This window comes from Schistocerca cancellata, chromosome 2 (genome assembly GCF_023864275.1).
Source record: "Schistocerca cancellata isolate TAMUIC-IGC-003103 chromosome 2, iqSchCanc2.1, whole genome shotgun sequence".
Lineage (NCBI taxonomy): Eukaryota > Metazoa > Arthropoda > Insecta > Orthoptera > Acrididae > Schistocerca > Schistocerca cancellata.
In genome coordinates, this window is record NC_064627.1 from 646,350,876 (window position 1) to 646,371,890 (window position 21,015).

Genomic DNA, 21,015 nt, shown 5'->3' on the forward strand with positions numbered 1-21,015 from the left:
TTTGATGTGGTTTACGAAATATATCCAGCTGTAATTTTAGGTGACTCACCCTGTATAGGCGTTGCCGACCACGGCGCCGTATTCTGCCTGTTTACATATCTCTGTATTAGAATACGCATGCCTATACCACTTTATTTGGCGCTTCAGTTTAGAAAGCTGAAATTTTCAGGATATACTCAAACGTATAAGAGGGTTGGAACTTTAATAGCGGCATATAGTCTCCGGTCCGAGTATTCGTATTGATCAAGAGCGAACGAAAGCCCTGCGGGCGTTGCCTCTTTCTATTGATAAGCGGGGAATCGGAAAATTTATTGGCATGGCAAATTACTTTAGGTGTTTTGTCCCCAATTTTGCTCAGCTGGAGGCATCCTTAAATCAGTTACGCCGTAAGGGTGTGCCTTTTGTGTGGGGACCTGCCCGGGAGGCTGCTTCGAGTATATTAAAACAGCCATAGTTAATCCGCTGGTTCTTGGGGTACCGGATTATAGCAAAAGGTTTTTTGAACAGATTGATGCCCTAATGCCGGCATTTCCGCTGTTCTTTTACAGAAATTCGAGGGGCAAAGACACCCATTAGCTTACGCGTCTCGGCGGTTAACAGATGCCAAGCTTAAGCACTCGGTCTATTAGTGCGGGGCCTTAGCTGTTTTATTTGCGTTAGAGAAGTATCGATACTACCTCGAGCATCGGGTTTTCAAATTGGAAACGGACAATCAAGCTTTGAGCTGGGTGTTGGCGAGGCCGCGTAAGACGGGGGGTATTGCCAGGTGGGCAGTGTGTATTTCAGCATTTCAGTTCGAAGTTAAGCATGTTAAAGGTTCCAAAAATATCTTGGCGGATGTTCTCAGCAGGATGTTTACTGAAGAGGTGCCTAGTGCTGGAGGGAAGCACGTGGGTTGTGACAATCTTAGTTGCAGCGTATTAGGTCAATTTCCCCTTTTGTTTGAGGACATTGCATACCATCAGGATCAGGTGTGTGGGCTGGCATTAAGCAGCGTCTGTTGGCAGGAGAGCTCGCTCAAGAATATGAGATTAAGAGGGATATTCTGTGCGAGAAGGTCGGCGATGCTCGGCAGTCTAAAATCTGTTCGCCAGCTACCTTGGTCCCTCCGGTTTTCAGTTATTTTCATGATTCCTTGGTGGGTGGTCGTTTGGGCACTCATAAGACGCTCCAACAGATCAAGGAGCATTTAACTTGGCTCTCCATGGACAAATATGTTAAGACAGATGGTAGCTCAGTGTCGCTTATGTAACGTAGCCAAACCTAACAATGCACTTCAACAAGGCTGGTTAAGCCCCGAACGAGAGTCCTCTCTTATGCACAAGCTCTACATAGATTATTTGGGGCCTTTATCTCGCACTAAAAGGGGTCATAGATATGTATTCGTGGTAATTGAGCATTTTCTAGGTTTACTTGGCTTATTCCTAGCCGAAACGTTACCGCTACCACCACGATTAATCACTTGACTAGTGTTTTAAGTGTTTTCGAGCCACCTAGGCAGCTGGTTAGTGATAACGCTCCTGCCTTTCTTTCGAGCCCTTTTAAGACCTTCTGCTTCCAGAACGGTGTTAAACATATTACCACCACCCCGTATTGTCCCCAAGGGTCCTTTATGGAACGGGTTAATCGCAATCTCAAATCCGCTTTGATTATTTATCATCAGAAAACACCCAGAAAATGGGATTCCAGTCTTCCCTGGCTCAGTTTTGCTTTTAGTACAGCCATTCATGAAGCCTCGCGAGTTACGCCTGCATCCTTGATTTTGTACTACACAGTTAATTCCCCTGTTCCCAACGTGTGGGGAGTTCAGGATCTTATTCCACCCCAGGTTAATCCGCAGGTCATCAAGGAAAAACGGAACCAGGCCAGCCATAACATAATGAGAGCTCATCATAGGCAAGCCCAGTGTTACAATCGTAATCGCGAAACCTTTAAGGGCAGGCCCGGGGACCAAGTTTATGTCCGCAATTTGCATGGGAGGCAGGTGCACGGGGGCAACCTTAGTAAATTTACTCCTCGTTTTCAGGGGACCGTGCACTATTATACGTGTATTAGATGCGGTCAATCTCTTGGTTAGGGAGAACAGCTCAGGCAAGCAGTATTGGGTTCACCTTAGTCAAGTTAAGTTCAAGTAGTTCAGGGTTGGGGTTAACCCCTTCCTAGGTTACGTTTGAGGGGGGGGGGGAGGTTGTATGCCCGAAATACTCGAACAACTTGTCTTGTTGGTGTAAAAGAATTTGAAGCCATTTTGACTATTTTTCGACCATGACTGTCTCAAGAAATATGTTAAGGATTTTTTAATTACCGCTACCAGTCACAAACTTTGTCAAATTCGACAGTAAAAAACTTATTAACAAGGGAGAAACACAGAGATTAAGAATTATGAACCCAACAGCCCCAAAGTTAAGAGCCCAGCCTAAGATCCATAAACTTAATAATCCCATCAGACCAACTGTCAATGCTGTAAATCATCCAGGGTACAAAGTTATGCGTAAGCTGCATTCAATTTTACAAAAACAATATAAATTGAAAACATCATTTTCAGTGAAAAATAAAAACCAAGCAATTCAAAGTATTAAAGATCTCCATATCACTTCCAATGCAAAGCTCATCTCCCTTGATATAGTAAACTTATATAGCAGCATACCCATCAAAGAATCCATAGATATAATCAAAAATAATTTATGAAAAGGTCAGACTATGATCACAGCTGAAGTAGTTGAATTAATAGAATTGCTAGAGATTGTTCTTTCACGCAATTATTTCACATTTAATGGCAAAATGTAGAAAAAAGATGTAGACCCAGCAATGGGAAGTCCTCTAAGTGGAATCATTGCAGAAATGTTCATTAACCACCTTGAAAATAAACGCCTCAACAACAAAGACATAATAATTCAGAAAATAGTACACTACTGCACATACACTCCTGGAAATGGAAAAAAGAACACATTGACACCGGTGTGTCAGACCCACCATACTTGCTCCGGACACTGCGAGAGGGCTGTACAAGCAATGATCACACGCACGGCACAGCGGACACACCAGGAACCGCGGTGTTGGCCGTCGAATGGCGCTAGCTGCGCAGCATTTGTGCACAGCCGCCGTCAGTGTCAGCCAGTTTGCCGTGGCATACGGAGCTCCATCGCAGTCTTTAACACTGGTAGCATGCCGCGACAGCGTGGACGTGAACCGTATGTGCAGTTGACGGACTTTGAGCGAGGGCGTATAGTGGGTATGCGGGAGGCCGGGTGGACGTACCGCCGAATTGCTCAACACGTGGGGCGTGAGGTCTCCACAGTACATCGATGTTGTCGCCAGTGGTCGGCGGAAGGTGCACGTGCCCGTCGACCTGGGACCGGACCGCAGCGACGCACGGATGCACGCCAAGACCGTAGGATCCTACGCAGTGCCGTAGGGGACCGCACCGCCACTTCCCAGCAAATTAGGGACACTGTTGCTCCTGGGGTATCGGCGAGGACCGTTCGCAACCGTCTCCATGAAGCTGGGCTACGGGCCGCACACCGTTAGGCCGTCTTCCGCTCACGCCCCAACATCGTGCAGCCCGCCTCCAGTGGTGTCGCGACAGGCGCGAATGGAGGGACGAATGGAGACGTGTCGTCTTCAGCGATGAGAGTCGCTTCTGCCTTGGTGCCACGGATGGTCGTATGCGTGTTTGGCGCCGTGCAGGTGAGCGCCACAATCAGGACTGCATACGACCGAGGCACACAGGGCCAACACCCGGCATCATGGTGTGGGGAGCGATCTCCTACACTGGCCGTACACCACTGGTGATCGTCGAGGGGACACTGAATAGTGCACGGTACATCCAAACCGTCATCGAACCCATCGTTCTACCACTCCTAAACCGGCAAGGGAACTTGCTGTTCCAACAGGACAATGCACGTCCGCATGTATCCCGTGCCACCCAACGTGCTCTAGAAGGTGTAAGTCAACTACCCTGGCCAGCAAGATCTCCGGATCTGTCCCCCATTGAGCATGTTTGGGACTGGATGAAGCGTCGTCTCACGCGGTCTGCACGTCCAGCACGAACGCTGGTCCAACTGAGGCGCCAGGTGGAAATGGCATGGCAAGCCGTTCCACAGGACTACATCCAGCATCTCTACGATCGTCTTCATGGGAGAATAGCAGCCTGCATTGCTGCGAAAGGTGGATATACACTGTACTAGTGCCGACATTGTGCATGCTCTGTTGCCTGTGTCAATGTGCCTGTGGTTCTGTCAGTGTGATCATGTGATATATCTGACCCCAGGAATGTGTCAATAAAGTTTCCCCTTCCTGGGACAATGAATTCACGGTGTTCTTATTTCAATTTCCAGGAGTGTATGTAGATGACACATTCATTGTATACAGTGGAACTGATGAAGAAATAGAAACTCTATTAAACAGATTCAATAATTTACACAACAACATCCAGTTCACCATAGAACATGAGAAAGATAATAAAATTAATTTTCTAGACATTACAATACATAACACAGGCCAAACCCTAAATATCAATGTATACAGAAAACCAACATACACAGACATAGTCATTAATAAATTTTCCACTCATGCCAAGTCACATAAACAAGCTGCATTGAAGTCCTTCTTAAACAGAGCACAGAAATTCCCACTTAATACTGCCGAGTATGAGACAGAAACGAACACTATCATTACATTGCACATAATAATGGCTATCATGAACATGAAATAGACACACTTTCACAACACACAACTAAAAATAACAACAAACAATGTGACACTGCTTCCTCACACAACATCCAAAAAACACAAGTACATAACATTACCGTATGTAGGTCTCATATCAGACTAAATAGCCAAGCTGTTCAAAAAACTGTACATCAGGACCACCTTTACCACCAACAACAATTTTAAAAAGAAACTGATACATGACATCTCACATCCCACAGAGAAACTTAACAAAGCAAGAATTTATAAAATTACATTGCAACAAATATGACATTGGCCAAACGGGAATAAATTTTAAAACCCACTTTAAAGAACACATTGACTGTTTCAAACCTGGCAAACCGAATAAATCAGCTATAGTGAAACATATAAATGAAACAGGACACAGTGTTACAATAGACTGCGATTTCGAAGTACTACATAATTTAGAAAAGAGCTGAAATTGGACATCTTGGAAGAAATGTAAATATTCATCCAGGGCCACATGAGGAATAACGAGATCCTGAATGAAATGACAGACTTCAAAAATTCTAATTTCTTTTCCAATTTCACTACAGTACTGCTAGAGTAAAAGATACATGACAGTCGTTTGGCTCTAGCGCCAGCAATAGCTTAGAAATATGTAAAATAAATAGTTTATATTATTATATGTTAAATAATATGTAACAGGTCCTCAATAAGTAACGTATTTCGTTAACCTACATCTGTAATACGATAAGACATGTAAACATCAGACACTACATAGATCGACAAATCTATAGTCGAATCGAATGTAAATATCGGACACCATATACATCGACTAACCGATAGTCGAATCGAAACCAGCTGTATTTCGACCGCCATCTTGTTTACTGCATTACAAAATTGTTTCTGGCGTGTTTCGAAGTAAATAACTGCTGTGACAATTTGTGAACAGTGACCAATAGAGCCACGAAAATGGATACACCGCACACGTCACAACGAGACTGCCACGCCAAAAGAACTAAGTAAGTGACCAGTACACAATGTTTTCGTGCAAACATCAGTCCAGCTTCCAAAGTGACATTCATTATTCAATATTAAGGCTGACTTTAATGGATAAAAGGGTGCACAATACAGTCAACAATTTTACATCACTTACCAAGTAATGTATAATGTCTGACAAGCAACGAAGTTAAATTTGAAAACAAATAGATAAACTTCCAGTTTGACAAATCTTTCTATTCTGTTTCTGTTCCACTTATGTAATATGTAAAAGATGGCAGGTAGGAAGTACTAATTCACACACACACACACACACACACACACACACACACACAAGCAAGCAAATGCGTGTGCATGCACACATGTGCACTATACTTGTAAATGGGCATCATGTAGTCATTTCCATATGAATGTAAAATGACTCATTATGATTAATCATTTAAATCACACACAGATCATAAAATTAACTAATAAGCAAACAACATCTGACATGTAGGTGACACATTTATGAAAGCCACTTCACGATAAAGCACTTCACAAACAGAGAAAAATCAGAGAGGAACATATTACAGAAATACTTATTACCACAAATGAAGGATAAGTAGACATTAAACTGACATAAAGGGTGACTGGGCACTGTTTCAAATTGTGAGGAATTTGTAAACATCTTCTTCTCTAAATTACAGGGCATTTGATGAAATATTCCAATGACTATATTTGAATAAACCTTTATTTAGTCTGTTTTTGACAATAATCCCTGTTTAGTTGCCTTAATAAAGATACTTTAAATTTAAATTTTCCATTAAATTTGGGTCTTGAAAATTCTGCTCTCTGCAAAATAAATGTTAACTGTATAAAAGTTAATGTAAATACTAATTCTCCATTTTTGCAGTACTTAGGTTAATGCTACCTTTCAGGAAGTATGAGTCAATTACATATGTCCAAAATATACATTTTTAGATTAATAGTGTTTTTAGATTAGATTAGATTTACTTTCATTCCAATTGATCCATAGTGAGGAGGTCCTCCAGGATGTACAACATGTCAGAAAAACAATAATACATGACAAATATTTACAACTCAAACAGTAAGCTAATGTACCATTCCACAGGTCCCAAGTGGGATGATCGTCATTTTTTTAATGACCACTATATGAAAGAATCATTTTAGGAATACTAATGCACTAATTTAAAATAAAAAAGTCTTTTTATTTATTTATAAGGATTAAAAATGTGTAATACAACTACTATAATACTTATTTACATTGAACACATTACTGCACTGAAATGGTGCGGAAGTTAGATTGTACTCTCGCACACACGCACACACACACACACACACACACACACACACACACATACACACTTATTTACAATGAACACATTACTGCACTGTAATTGTGAATGGTTCTACTGAGAAATTCTTCAATGGAGTAGAAGGAGCTGGTCACCAATAAAACCCATTAGGCTTCTCTTAAACTGAATTTCATTGGTTGTTAAGCTTTTTATGGCTGCTGGCAAGTTATTGAAAATGTGTGTTCCTGAATAATGCACACCTTTTGGTATAAGAATAAGTGACTTTAAATCCTTGTGAAGATTGTTCTTATTTCTAGTATTGATTCCATGAATTGAGCTGTTGGTTTGATAAAGTGATGTATTTTTAATGACAAATTTCATTAAGGAATAAATATATTGGGAAGCAGTAGTTAGTGTCCCTAGTTCCCTAAACAGGCTTCTTCAGGATGTTCTTGAGTTCACACCACATACAACTCTTACTGCACGTTTTTGTGCCCGGAAGACACCCCTATTCCTTGAGTAATCCATGGGTTCTTTGTAGACTTTGCTCTAACCTTGGTTAGTTTTGGGGGAAAACAGTGTTCGAATAAGGTAAGCACTTTATTAGCAAAAGTTTTATATTTTTCATTCATGCCATGAGCACTGTAAACATCAGTCAAGTGAATATCTCTGAGGAGTGTCCTAAAATAATCAATTTTTGGCTTATTGATTACTGTCTTGAGCTCAGATTTAACAGATTTTATATCCTGTTCAGTATTAACATTTAACAGAAGGAACTGTATGTCATGGTCTTAGAGGCCATTGACTATTGGTTTTGTAATATAATTTTGTTCAATGGACTTTTATATAAAGCTATTATCAATAGCTGTTTGTGAACAATTGGCTACCCTAGTGGGGAACTTTACAGTGGGAATTAAGTTGAATGATAATGTTACTAACTCAAATATGTTCTTATTGGGAGAGTCTTTAAGGAAATCTACACTGAAATCACAAGCAACCACTATTTCTTTGTTTTTGGTTGTTTAATGTGCCAGTACATCTTCAAGGTGGTTTACAAACAGATTAAAGTTGCCTGCAGGTGCTCGATATACACTTAATATTATGGAGGATTTTTTTGTGAAATTCTTCTTCTGTTGCAAATGCTTCCATATGCTGTTCTACGCAAAATTAATGAATGTCTATGTTCTTAAATTTAAATTTAAGTGTAACAGTAATGGCAGTGAGGTACAGTGTTCATTTTTATAAAAAAAATATTAATGATAATTAGCTGTTATTGAAGCATAAAGAATCAGTTTTAATGTAGATGTAGATGTAATGGCTGCATTAGACTATTATTGTTCTTCTGATTTTATTACAAATATGTTTGTTCTCATTATGCAAACCAAGTTGTGTGAGTGAGTCACTAATACTTCATAACATTGTAAAGGGACAAAGACAAATTTAAGATTATGTTTCAAACCTAATTAGGCAAAGCTGGATTATGCAGTATACTTGAGCCTACTGAAGAATACTGCAGATGTTAGTTTTGGAGGATTGTTACAGACTGACATGCAAAAATAATAACTGGCTAATTAAATAAAAATAATTAATCAACCACATCATTAATTTTATCTTGCTTTTTATAGTTACCAAATATTTCTTTTAGTTTTTCCCAATCCCTCCAAACAACATGACTCTGCAACATGTATTTGTACAAAAAGAGAATGTTTCACAAAAGTAACAAGTCATATGTATTTCATTTCAAAAATTATTCTTTTAAATGTTACCTCTTTCCAGAGACATAATTTCAAATGATACTAAACTGCCTTATATGACATGTACATTCACATTACATTGAAAAAGGAAACAGTTGCCAGGGCAAATTTTATTTCTTTTATTTAATTGTTATTCTAAGATTCTCTCTTTCCTTATTAATTTCCATGTTTTCACATGTGTTGGTAAATAAATTATTAAGTTAGTTCTGGTTTTTAATACAGAAACTATTCAATGCCAACAAAGAATTATGAACTGTGCTATTAATTTTATGGAACTAGATGAATACATGTGCACATAAACACACTAGCAACTACTGTATTTTGTCAATTCCTTGTTGTGCTGGAGCTTTAGGAATGGTGAGACATCCAGCATGATATACTGAACATGTTATTATCTTCATTTCTAATGTAACATTTCAAATTAATTATGTAATGCTCAATAGATATATCAATTGCAGACACTGAGACAGTTTTGTATGTCGTGATGAGAACACCTTCTCTGTCACTCAACCCTAATTAAAGCAGCAAGAAATAAATATATTTTTACATGTACATCCATACTCTGTAAAACACTGTAAATTGCGTGGCAGAAGATACTTCCAATTATACCCATTATTATGGCTTCTTCCATTCAATTTGTATATGGAGAATGGTCAGAACAACTGTTTAAATGGCACTGCATGTGCTGTAATTAATCCAGCCTTAACTCTTTCAATCCCGATGGTTGTGTGGTTCAATAGGTGATTCACATAAATAGTTTTATGTATACTTTAACATATGGAACTAACATTTAATTTCCAATGTAAGGATAGAGGAATGTTTAGTAAAGAATCAGAGGCTGTACAGCACCCTCCTGCTCCCATTTTCCTGTAGTGTGGAGCACCCAGAATGTCTTCATATTTAAACTTGATCTAGAGGTCAGCTCTTGTAGCCTCAGGTGCTGTGGTGGCAGCAAAGTTGTCAGCCACAGGTGTATCTGAAGGCTGCTAGTTTAATGTAATTCTGCATGAGGTGTGGATGTGTTGCAGCAGATTCTGCTTGACACCACTGCTTTGCACTCATATCTGTAACTTGCTCAATGGTTTAATTGTGTAGTTCTTGGAAAGCCTCTGTGTAGGAGCATTTACACATTTCAAACTCACAATTTCAGAATTGGCCATTAACATCTCCTTATTCATGGCAGTTAATTTTGCTTTCAATTCCTGGTTTCAAGTAAATGCATCTTTTTTTTTGTAAATCATGGCACTCGATCATTAGTTGTATTGGGTTATCAATACTGCATTCAGAAAGTCCATGTTCCTGCATATGTGTGCATGCAAACCCTGAAGGAGGTCACCTGAACAGTAGAGTACTATGTCAGTACCACAGCATGTGTGGGCAGCCATCCCAGCAGAATTCAGTATCCAGCCAGCCACTGATCCAATGAACTAATTAGTGCAGATGCACTGATAAAAAAAACCTACTTTTGCACCTGCCTTTCTCGGGAGACAACTAGGCTCCCAAATCATCTCCACCACTTGCTCACACCATTGTGGCTCACAGCCACCCCTGCAACAGGATGCTCTATACTTTGTTGTCAGAATTTGCAGCATCATCTTCATGCAGCACAGCATCTGGACCATAACCTATGTTGTCAAAATGGTGCTGTGAGTGATGAACCATTTAGTTATATTTTGGTGGCTGTAATAGACAAGGAAGTGAGGCATTACTGTCGTCATAACTTGCACTTTACCTTGTTTAGGCTGGAAGAGTTGACTACCTTATGGGAGTGTAAGGGTAATTCTAGAGTATCTGATGTCTGTAAGGTATAGGCAATGTAGTTTACTTGGGCATACTGCACCATGCACAGAGTCATTATCTCTAACCTATTATACACATTGTGACTGCCAGCTCTAACCTATTATACACATTGTGACTGCCAGGCAGTGTAAACGGTCTAGGTGGCTGATGATATGATGTACAGACTGATTGGTATTGGTCATTTGAAGCTGTAATTTATTTGTGCCTTATTGAGTGTAATAGAGAGTAAGAAGCCACTATGACAGAGCAAGAGATGAAAGGTTTGCCAGAGCTGGAAGCAGCACAGATACTGTCAGGAAAGGTAGTGCAGCTAATGGTAGATAATATACAGCTACACAGGTAGTTGGCAACTAAGGACAAACAGTTAGCCTTGATTCAGATACAGCAGCATGAGTTGGATCCAGCTACCACAAGATTAACTGTTCCCTTTTCTGGAAAATCATCTGAGGGTGTATGGCCAAATTCAGCACAGATGAGTGTTTGGACTGATAGTCAGTTGTTGCAGGTAGCAAAACTGCAACTAGTAGGAGAAGTAAATATGTTTGTGAATTATACAAAATCAAATGTGTGTGAAATCTTATGGGACTTAACTGCTAAGGTCATCAGTCCCTAAGCTTACACACTACTTAACCTAAATTATCCTAAGGACAAACACACACACCCATGCCCGAGGGAGGACTCGAACCTCCGCTGGGACCGGCCACAGAGTCCGTGACTGCAGCACCTGTACTCACACAACTCTAACACTGTTCTACATGTGGTGGTGCCATTATAGTTATTATTAAAATATTATTTTGACATATATAACGTAATATAGGTTGATTTTATCTATATCCACATATCATCTTTTCTTTATTTGTGTGTGAGGAATGTTTCCTGAAAGTTTGGCCATAACTTTTTGTAACACCCTGTATATATATATATATATATATATATAGTATAGGTTGACTCCCCCCCCCCTCATTAACCATGGATCTTGCCATTGGTGGGGAGGCTTGCATGCCTCATGGATACTGATAGCCATACCGTAGGTGCAACCACAATGGAGGGGTATCTGTTGAGAGGCTAGACAAATGTGTGGTTCGTGAAGAGGGGCAGCATCCTATTCAGTGGTTGCAGGGGCAACAGTCTGGATGATTGACTGATCAGGCCTTGTAACAATAACCAAAACGGCCTTGCTGTGCTAGTACTGTGAATGGCTGAAAGCAAGTGGAAACTACAGCCATAATTTTTCACGAGGGCATGCAGCTTTACTGTATGGTTAAATGATGATGGAGTCCTCTTGGGTAAAATATTCTGGAGGTGAAATAGTCCCCCATTCGGATCTCCGGGCGGGGACTACTCGGGAGGACGTCGTTATCAGGCGAAAGAAAACTGGCTTTCTTCGGGTCAGAGCGTGGAATGTCAGATCCCTGAGTCAGGCAGATAGGTTAGAAAATTTAAAAAGAGAAATGGGTAGGTTAAAGTTAGATATAGTGGGAATTAGTGAAGTTCGGTGGCAGGAGGAACAAGACTTCTGGTCAGGTGAATACAGGGTTATAAATACAAAATCAAATAGGGGTATTGCAGGAGTAGGTTTAATAATGAATAAAAAACTAGGAATGCGGATAAACTACTACAAACAGCGTAGTGAACGCATTATTGTGTGCAAGATATATACAAAGCCCACGCCTACCACAGTAGTACAGGTTTATATGCCGACTAACTCCACAGATGACGAAGAGATTGATGAAATGTATGACGAAATAAAAGAAATTATGCAGATAGTGAAGGGAGACGAAAATTTAATTGTCATGGGTGAATGGAATTCAAAAATGGTTCAAATGGCTCTGAGCACTATGGGACTCAACTTCTGAGGTCATCAGTCCCCTAGAACTTAGAACCACTTAAACCTAACTAACCTAAGGACATCACACACATCCATGCCCGAGGCAGGATAGGAACCTGCGACCGTAGCGGTCACGCGGTTCCAGACTGTAGTGCCTAGAACCGCTCGGCCACTCCAGCCGGTGAATGGAATTCGATAGTAGGGAAACGAAGATAAAGAAACGTAGTAGCTGAATATGGAATGGGGATAAGGAATGAAAGAGGAAGCTGCCTGGTAGAGTTTTTCACAAAGCGTAACTTAACCACAGCTAACACTTGGTTCAAGAATCATAAAAGAAGGCTGTATACCTGGAAGAGGCCTGGAGATACTGACAGGTTTCAGATAGATTATATAATGGTAAGACAGAGATTTACGATCCAGATTATAAATTGTAAGACATTTCCAGGGGCAGATGTGGACTCTGACCACAATCTATTGGTTATGAACTGTAGATTAAAACTAAAGAAATTGCAAAAAGGTGGGAATTTAAGGAGATGGGACCTGGATAAACTGACAGAACCAGAGGTTGTAGAGAGTTTCAGGGAGAGCATTAGGGAACGACTGACAAAATGGGGGAAAGAAATACCATAGAAGAAGAATGGGTAGCTTTGAGAGATGAAATAGTGGAGGTAGCAGAGGATCAAATAGGTAAAAACACGAGGGATAATAGAAATCCTTGGGTAACAGATGAGATACTGAATTTATTGAAGAAAGGAGAAAATACAAAAATGCAGTAAATGAAGCAGGCAAAAAGGAATACAAACGTTTCAAAAATGAGAACAACAGGAAGTGCAAAATGGCTAAGCAGGGCTAGCTAGAGGACAAATGTAAGGATGTAAAGGCGTATATCACTAGGTGTAAGACAGATACTGCCTACAGGAAAATTAAAGAGACCTTTGGAGAATAGAGAACCACTTGTATGAACATCAAGAGCTCAGATGGAAAACCAGTTCTAAACAAAGAAGGGAAAGCAGAATGGTGGAAGGAGTATATAGAAGGTCGATAGAAGTCGATGTACTTGATGACAATATTACGGAAATGGAAGAGGATGCAGATGAAGCTGAAATGGGAGATACGATACTGCGTGAAGAATTTCTCAGAGCACTGAAAGATCTACGTCGAAAAAAGGCCCCGGGAGTAGACAACATTCCATTAGAATTAGTAACAGCCTTGGGAGAACCAGCCCTGACAAAACTTAACCATCTCGTGAGAAAGATGGGCGAGACAGCTGAAATACCCTCAGACTTCAAGAAGAATATAATAATTCCAATCTCAAAGACAGCAGGTGTTGACAGATGCGAAAATTACCGAACTATCAGTTTAATAAGCCATGGCTGCAAAATACTAACACGAATTCTTTACAGACTAATGGAAAGACTGGTAGAAGCCTCTAATACCCCCCCCCCTGCTTTCCGGGATTTGCGAAATTACGAGTTAACAATGACCATGAATTATGGATTTTGACCTGTGTCGGGATAAGGCATCGGAATCCAAAGTAAATAATGTTTATTCCGCGGGAAACAGGAGATGTTTTAACTTGATCGTTATTGAATGAGTAATTTCATTCAATAACGATCGGTAAATGAAATAATGGAAATAATTTGGAAATAAATTTTGCCAGTGGAAATTTTTGCCGAAAGAAATGATTTAAGGTGTAAAAGCAATTAAAAATTCGGTCGACAGCTCAACTTATGAGCGACAGTACTGTTAAGTACGTGAATAATTGTGTCAAAAATAAAGGAACGGGAACTTTTACGTAAGTGCTGTGTCAGGCTCCGTAGTCATATAAAATAATGTCATAACAATCTAACTACACTCAAACATTAATGGTTAACTTCAATAAGTACTTTGATAATTATTTTGTTCATAATTTGTCAGCTAAGTGCAATGCTGACAACACAGCTAATTATCTATCGAAATTTTGAATAATGGCCTGTCATTCTGTCTTTAAAATTACGTACTTTGCACACTTTAAACTACTGATAATGAAATATATTGCCATTAATTGATAACCATGTTTTGAATGATAATAATTCATTAATTCAGCGATTGTCAGGTGGAGTAAGCCTTATAGTTTCATGAAATATCCTTGAACTAACTTCAGCTGAATATGCATTGAAATAAATCTTAATAATCAAATTTATTACTTCAGTCTATTATTAGGTTACTACGGTTGGCGTAAGCTTATTAAGTGCAACAATTAACTACGATAACCAATTGTTCAAAACAGTCTGAAATTTACTCTCCGCCGTCTATGCAAATAACTTGATAATTAACATATTTTCTCTCGATAATGGCGTGACACACTCGGTTCAATAAGGTAACGATCGGAAGAAACCTACTTGGTGTTATTGTCGGGTGGAATGTAACTGCAACACTTCGCTCATAAAGTGCTTGTTATTAATTGTTCAACTTCAGAGAAAAGCACAGTCACTGGCAAGCCTTCTACAATTTCATCCTACGAAAATTACGTAGATCTTACTTCCCTCGTTGTCGGTGGATTGACGGAAGTCCACGGCGGCGACACAATGTGGCAGCAAGCTTTTACTGTTGCGACTTGGGCCCACGGTGCGCTTCACATTTAAGCCCTCGTTTCTTCAGCACTTCGCCCATTAATCCATAATAAGCTGCCCGGCCATGTTTCCAGATATGCCGACCATTACTTTCCCGTCGTACTTAGAGCCACACACTAGCCATTAGATTTAACACAGCACTCGACTGCACGTCTTACTCCGAGCACGGCGTCGCTGCTACTACTACCCGCTGGCGCGCTCCCGAGCCCAGCGGCACCACAAAACAATCTCTCTGACTTCAGCGTTAACTAAATATGCCCTGACTTGCCAGTGTTAAATATTACATAATTTAAACATAGTATTTACAATACATATTTACACTAGACAATACATCGTATACAAACAGTTTCATGTGATAAGTAAGCGAAAAAATTCATAGCAAGGACTGCGTTGAAGCGTCACAAACCGACCTCGGGGAAGATCAATTTGGATTCCATAGAAATGTTGGAACACATGAGGCAATACTGACCCTACGACTTATCTAAGAAAATAGATTAAGGAAAGGCAAACCTACGTTTCCAGGTTTGTAGATTTAGAGAAAGCTTTTGACAATGTTGACTGGAATACTCTCTTTCAAATTCTGAAGGTGGCAGGGGTAAAATACAGGGAGCGAAAGGCTATTTACAATTTGTACAGAATCCAGACGGCAGTTATAAGAGTCGAGGGGCATGAAAGGGAAGCAGTGGTTGGGAAGGGGGTGAGACAGGGTTGTTGCCTTTCCCCGATGTTATTCGATCTGTATATTGAACAAGCAGTAAATGAAACAAAACAAAAATTCGGAGTAGGTATTAAAATCCGTGGAGAAGAAATAAAAACTTTGAGGTTCGCTGATGACATTGTAATACAGTCAGAGACAGCAAAGGACTTGGAAGAGCAGTTGAACGGAATGGATAGTGTCTTGAAAGAAGTATATAAGATGAACATCAACAAAAGCAAAACGAGGATAATGGAATGTAGTCGAATTAAGTCGGGTGATACTGAGAGAACTAGATTAGAAAATGAGACACTAAAAGTAGTAAAGGAGTTTTGCTATATGGGGAGCAAAATAACTGACGATGGTCGAAGTAGAGAAGATATTAAATGTAGACTGGCAATGGCAAGGAAAGCGTTTCTGAAGAGAAATTTGTTAACGTCGAGGATAGATTTAAGTGTCAGGAAGTCGTTTCTGAAAGTATTTGTACGGAGTTTAGCCATTTATGGAAGTGAAACATGGACGGTAAATAGTTTGGACAAGAAGAGAATAGAAGCTTTCGAAATGTGGTGCTACGGAAGAATGATGAAGATTAGATGGGTAGATCACATAACTAATGAGGAGGTATTGAACAGAATTGGGCAGAAGAGGAGTTTGTGGCACAACTTGACTAGAAGGCGGGATCGGTTGGTAGGACATATTCTGAGACATCAAGGGATCACCAATTTAGAATTGGAGAGCAGCGTGGAGGGTAAAAATCGTAGAGGGAGACCAAGAGATGAATACACTAAGCAGATTCAGAAGGATGTAGGTTGCAGTAGGTATTGGGAGATGAAGAACCTTGCACAGGTTAGAATAGCATGGAGAGCTGCATCAAACCAATCTCAGGACTGAAGACCACAACAACAACAACAACAACATAGGTTGACTGTGTTTGGTGCTACTTCATGTTGCCGTTACTAAGGTAATGTCTCCATAAAGTGGGGGTATGTAAAGTAACTGGGGATAATATATCTGTACAGTAGCTATGCTGGCAATGAAAATATCAGCTATGGAAAAAATGGATGCGATGTGAAAAACACAAAGATAAGTCAATATATTTATAGACTCATCTTTCCCTGATAAAGAGAAGGCAGCATTCAGCAGTTTCAGATGGTTGAAATTACATCATTATGTAATTGCATTTAATTACTGTACAAGACTTTGCACTTAAGTAAATAATGTAGGATGTGAAACTTCCTGGCAGATTAAAACTGTGTGCCCGACCAAGACTCGAACTCGGTTCGAGTCTCGGTCGGGCACACAGTTTTAATCTGTCAGGAAGTTTCATATCAGCGCACACTCCGCTGCAGAGTGAAAATCTCATTCTGGAAACATCCCCCAGGCTGTGGCTAAGCTATGTCTCCGCTATATCCTTTCTTTCAGGAGTGCTAGTTCTGCAAGGTTCGCAGAAGAGCTTCTGTAAAGTTTGGAAGGTAGGAGACGAGATACTGGCAGAAGTGAGACCGGGCGTGAGTCGTGCTTCGGTAGCTCAGATGGTAGAGCGCTTGCCCGCGAATGGCAAAGGTCCCGAGTTCGAGTCTCGGTCGGGCACACAGTTTTAATCTGCCAGGAAGTTTCATATCAGCGCACACTCCGCTGCAGAGTGAAAATCTCATTCTGGAAATGTAGGATGTGCTTGTAATGATCCCTTGGCTCATTGAAATAGAAGTCATGTGAAAATCGAGCACTTCCAAGTAGTTCGTAATTTAAATTTAAAGGACAGAAGCAGAAATAATATGTTGGGCTGGTGTACTTCAATCAACACGTTTCATAGTAGAATTAGGTTATAAAGATATTTAGAACCACTGCAAAGTAAGTCATTGTTTTATTATGAAGACACCATTCAGTTTCGATCTTTGTAGTGCCAGACAAGTATTTGCATGTCTCATATTTCGTGCAAAGACGTCATTAAATGGAGGGAGAGGGTGAAACTGTGCCAAAACATGGAGTTATCCCTAATTAGTAAATCTGATAGCATGTTGTAAATTAGTTCTGATTTTAATTTTCCGTGCTTAAGAATAAAATTATGTATTAAATGCAGAGTGAAAATAGTGTAATGCAAAATGGATATGAAAATACTTGTTTTGCGTTTTGATGAGCGCTCGTAGCTCTGTTGCATTGTGTGTGTGTTTTTTTTTTTAATTGCAATGAATTATAAAATTATCTGGTAATGAATGTGTGTAAAATTATATAATTTACTTAGGTTTAAGTATTTAAATCTTATAAAAATTGTAAACGAATTGTGGCCAAATTTAGGAATTACTTTGATTAACGTAGTGTTACGTGACGCCACTCAGGACTGGGGTTATGAGCGGAAAAATAAGGTCGTTGTCCGTTGAGGTGGTAAGATCGGAGCGGCAAACTGTCGCGAGTAAGAATGGACGCCAGTGTATGCGAATAAACTGTGAAAGAACAACGTAAAAGTGTGTAGGTGCGAGACAATAAACCATGTGTACGAATTGCACCGATTATTATTTATCCAGGTCGGATTTATTTGTGAACTGTGATATACATGGCCACGAAGTTAGAAGTGTTTTTTTTTTTAATAAATAAGTTTCAATCTGAATTTGTGTAGTGTACCTCATTTTGCGCAAGGTTGTGGTATAGACAACTGTGTATTCAATTCACTGCTGTTCAAAGGCTAGGCAATATATGACTCAATATCAGGGGCGCAAATGCAACAGTTCACTACTAACCCTCTTTGCAGATGAGCCACGTGTAAAATAGGTAGTGAACGAGCCCGAGAACAGTTGCAAGCACATTATGTGCCTTTTGCAACACATTCTGTGAATTTAGGCGGCACTAGTGTTGCAAGCTATTGTCAGGAAGCATGTTAATTTTTCAGTTTAGTGCAAAACGTTCATAATTTTTTCTCTAGTTCTACACAACGCTATGATCAACCTTTTCTTTCATGAAACCAGGGAGCAAAACAGTTAATAGTTTAAAAGCACGTTGCTATTTACTGAATCAACTCAGTAGACTAGAAATAGTATTCATGGTGACAGTTTGGAAGTACATACTCCAGAGATTTAATAGTGTAAATGTGCAACTGCAAAGAGTAAATATTGATATCGAAATAGTGCATCAATTATATGAATCTCTTTTAGGGTTTATTGGCTCTATTCCTGGCATGTTAGACTACTATGAAAATAAATTCAAATAATTCTGGAGGCAACTATAAAAGATCAAGAAATTCAAACTTCACGTTGATGAAAAGCCGACATGAAGTTCTTCTTATTGGTAGGGAGAAATTTAGAGTCGAGACATTTTTCCCAATATTCGACTACTTTCACGCTGAATTAGTGCCGAGGAAGAAAAGTTATAAAACACTGTTAGACTCCATAGTTTTCAGTGTACTTAAGAATGCTGAAAAGTTCGGTGAATGGTCTCAGAAAATAAAGAAAACAAATGTTACAACAAAATATCTTGACTGGCCTTCACAGTTGTCACCAGTAATCACTATTAGCTACAACTTACTTCTGACACCGATTGCAAGGTTGTTGGGAACTGCCAGCAAAGGCATCTTGTGGAATCGCTCGAAGCAGCGTGGTCACTCGTTTTTGGATAACAGCATTGTTACAGGAGATGAGAGTGGTGTTGCCAATACGATACGGTCACCAAGCGACAGTCAGCGGCAAGGTGTTCATCGTCTCCCCCCTCTCCTTCGGGTAGAAATTCGTGATGGATCAAGTCTTCGTTGTCGAAAGAGGCTATCAACATTGTCTTAATCTGCAATTTTGTAAGAGCGGACATGTTTTGCAGGCGGGGAAGCGATTCTCACTATGCCAATGTCTTCTCTTTGCCTCCGTACCGTGTTGGTAGCAGCAGGACACATCTCCTGTAATGAAGCGGGTAACCAACAACGCATGACCACGGTGCTTCGAGCGATTCCACAAGATGCTTTCGCTGGCGGTTGCCAACAGCCTTACAGTCGATGCCAGCCGTAACTTGTAGCTAGTGGTTATTACTTTAAAGGCCAGTAAAGGTATTTTGTTTGGAACTCTTCTTTTCTTTATTTTCTGAAACCATTCACCGAACTTTTGAGACGCAACTTATAGTTCGACAGACCTTGTTTTTGAACGCGCAGCAAAACTCCAAGCGCCATATGAACTAGTTAAGAACCTTCCTTCCCAAGTGAATGTGTACATTTCACGGCACTTTTTATCGTGTAACGTTAATGATTCACGAATCGGAATGAGAAAATTTCTACAAAAGGAGTGGTTACAGTTCATGTTTTCGAATGTTGACATTGCTCTTAGAATGTTTCTATGTACGGCACTTAGGAACTTTCAAGTAGAACGCTCGGCTTAAATTATACCTGCGTTTTACCTTTCCTGAAGAGAGACTGAATGCCTTGTCCATTATTCAAATGGAAGCTGACCTCCTAACTGATGACGGTCTCATGTGTGAAGATATGATTAACGAGTTTGTTGCCATCAAAGTCAGAAGCAAACTTTGGTGACTGGTAAATTTTGTTTACTTCTTCATATTAGTTAAAAAATTTGAAATTATAATGTGACTTAGAACACATTCGTTGTGATTTAAAAACTATATAGTTATCATTTAAAACATGTTTTTGGAGGGACGCGCCTAGGGGCGCAAAAATTTTTAATCCATCACTGAATATAATGGTTTATTTTTTCTGTTTTGGATACAACTAGAAATTAGCAAAGTTTTAATCACTAGTATAGCACCTCACTACCAACAGCGGTTTCGAAAATAGACAATGAGTTCAAGGACTGAATTTTGGAAGGCTCCTTGGATGCTTCAGAAGTTAGGTGTAGAGTTTTCGAGTGTGATATTAAGGCTAAAAGGTATTACTTAATTCAGGATGGTTGTACTAAAAAACACATCAGTGCGTTACAGTCGTTCTCAACATTTTGCTCGCTAGCTTCTTTTGTGGTGAAGATCGTAAATAAGGCGGCAGCTACTGAGGGAGCTCTTACTTTATTTGTGGCAGCCCATACTTCATTGATGTCAACTGATCATTTATTGAATTCACCAAACATAATTTTATTGAAAGTAGTGCAGCAGTCGATATGGGATCACATAGGGTAAAATACATAAATTTTACTTCAAATGTTTTAGCACAACATTTTGAAAATGATTTGCCTGCGAGACATTAGTGGTGCTTATTACAGTTTGCTGATTGACGAATCTACAGATGTGAGCGTCATAAAACGTTTGGGAACTGCTGTCAGTTACTTCAGAAAATAGCATGGGTAAATAATCTCTACAAATTTCACAACCTGGAACTTGGACCATCTAATGCTGATTGAATTGGTTCTGCAGTTAGGGAAAGTGTTGCAAGAAAGGGACT

The 21,015-nt window shown here is 39.8% G+C and overlaps 1 protein-coding gene across 6 annotated transcripts in view; it reads left to right on the forward strand.

The window, feature by feature from the left end:
- Window positions 1-21,015, forward strand: part of LOC126162316 (uncharacterized) — a 716,875-nt gene that overhangs the window by 70,397 nt on the left and 625,463 nt on the right. Inside the window, exon 1 of one of the 6 annotated variants that reach the window (XR_007535059.1) lies at window positions 5,570-5,696. The exons of the other annotated variants lie outside the window; for them this stretch is intronic. The gene's annotated coding sequence lies outside the window, so the exon portion shown is untranslated. Of the gene's footprint in view, window positions 1-5,569; window positions 5,697-21,015 lie in introns of those variants that run through there. 6 annotated transcript variants of the gene reach the window in all.